Below are 2,500 nucleotides of genomic sequence, written 5' to 3'. Positions count from 1 at the left end.
AACAGTGGCGCGAGTACAGATTGTAATTTAAAGTGAGCGAGAAAACAGCTGTGGCGTATGGTAGTCAGATCTCGAGTTGGCGAGCAAATCCGACGAACGCGCCTGCTGAATGGCGCACCACCTGATCAGCACCTGCACGTCTTTTGATTGGATACGAACTATTGGGAGGCAGAGCTAGCACACTGAACTTGATCAAAATAATTTCTGTAGATGTAAACTGTTGTTCTACAAGCAGCCACAATGGCTGAAGGAGGAGAAGAGGTAGATTTGGTGGCAGATATTATAACAACAAAGAGGAACCTTCTAAGAAAAGCTAGACATAATCAAAAGAGAACGGCCAACCCCGACGTTAGCGACGCTATCCATGTAGAAAAGGACTTATTGGTGGAACTGATAAACTGTACAACAGAGACATTGAAGTCTTCTTGAGGAAAGAAAGGAGGATGGATTTTGTGTTCAAATAATCAGTTGTTTTGGTGAGTACAAAGCATTTTATTTTTTCTGCGAGAGATGTAGATATGTACGGAGCGACCCTGGGGTTCGTAGATAGAGTGTGTGGTGTGGTGCGGTGCACTGGCTCAGCTGTGTGAGTAAGTGGGGCTTCAATGCGATCTTTTAATCCCTTCCCGGGGTGCTATATATTGTAATATTGTATATATTGTAATATTGTACTTGTTAAAAGGGATGACACTTGTGTGGTAGTAAAACAAACTTGTGATCTCATTTTTCCGTTCTCCTCTGCTCCGATATGCTACCTAACTTCCGTGCCCTCTTAAAGGGGTATACCCCTATATCAGATATGAACATCACAGCAACGCCCAGTTATATTGTGTTTCTGTCTAAATGTATCGTTTCTAGAGCCATGGCATGTCATAATGATGGTATTAAGAGGTGGAATAATTCAGGTAGGACATCACTGAAGGCCTAGGTGTGAAATGCACCACCCGCCACTGGAGAACAGTAGGGGCCCTAGGACAGAGCCCTGAGGTACCCCAGTGGTATAGAGGGAGAACAGTAAGGGCCCTAGGACAGAGCCCTGAGGGACCCCAGTGGTATAGAGGGAGAACAGTAAGGGCCCTAGGACAGAGCCCTGAGGGACCCCAGTGGTATAGAGGGAGAACAGTAAGGGCCCTAGGACAGAGCCCTGAGGGACCCCAGTGGTATAGAGGGAGAACAGTAAGGGCCCTAGGACAGAGCCCTGGGGGACCCCAGTGGTGTAGAGGGAGAACAGTAAAGGCCCTAGGACAGAGCCCTGAGGGACCCCAGTGGTATAGAGGGAGAACAGTAAGGGCCCTAGGACAGAGTCCTGAGGGACCCCAGTGGTATAGAGGGAGAACAGTAAGGGCCCTAGGACAGAGCCCTGAGGGACCCCAGTGGTATAGAGGGAGAACAGTAAGGGCCCTAGGACAGAGCCCTGGGGGACCCCAGTGGTATAGAGAGAGAACAGTAAGGGCCCTAGGACAGAGCCCTGGGGGACCCCAGTGGTATAGAGAGAGAACAGTTAGGGCCCTGGGACAGAGCCCTGGGGGACCCCAGTGGTATAGAGGGAGAACAGTAAGGGCCCTAGGACAGAGCCCTGAGGGACCCCAGTGGTATAGAGGGAGAACAGTAAGGGCCCGAGGACAGAGCCCTGGGGGACCCCAGTGGTATAGAGGGAGAACAGTAAGGGCCCTAGGACAGAGCCCTGAGGGACCCCAGTGGTATAGAGGGAGAACAGTAAGGGCCGTAGGACAGAGCCCTGAGGGACCCCAGTGGTATAGAGGGAGAACAGTAAGGGCCCTATGACAGAGCCCTGGGGGACCCCAGTGGTATAGAGGGAGAACAGTAAGGGCCCTAGGACAGAGCCCTGAGGGACCCCAGTGGTATAGAGGGAGAACAGTAAGGGCCCTAGGACAGAGCCCTGGGGGACCCCAGTGGTATAGAGGGAGAACAGTAAGGGCCCTAGGACAGAGCCCTGAGGGACCCCAGTGGTATAGAGGGAGAACAGTAGTGGTGGGCCGTCAGGGCCAGCAAGGCCTTCTCTGCTGGCCTAAACATCATCAGAATATAAATTTAATTTTGATATATTTTTTCCACAAATATGTATTAAATTATTCCCTAGTCTATTCTCTTAATTTCATAGCTTTCCTCTTGGTTGCACTGCTTCCAGCCATTTGGAGGGCTGTTAGAGCTTTTATCCAATCATATAATTTCAGCCATAATGTGTTGCCAGGGTACCAAGAAATCTGCCCGCCTGCAGATTCAACAGTGGCGCGAGTACAGATTGTAATTTAAAGTGAGCGAGAAAACAGCTGTGGCGTACGGTAGTCAGATCTCGAGTTGGCGAGCAAATCCGACGAACGCGCCTGCTGAATGGCGCACCACCTGATCAGCACCTGCACGTCTTTTGATTGGATACGAACTATTGGGAGGCAGAGCTAGCACACTGAACTTGATCAAAATAATTTCTGTAGATGTAAACTGTTGTTCTACAAGCAGCCACAATGGCTGAAGGAGGAGA

The sequence above is a fragment of the Nansenia antarctica genome (assembly GCF_963989245.1).
Source record: "Nansenia antarctica genome assembly, contig: SCAFFOLD_1023, whole genome shotgun sequence".
Classification (NCBI taxonomy): Eukaryota; Metazoa; Chordata; class Actinopteri; order Argentiniformes; family Microstomatidae; genus Nansenia; species Nansenia antarctica.
This window is presented reverse-complemented; position numbering follows the sequence as displayed.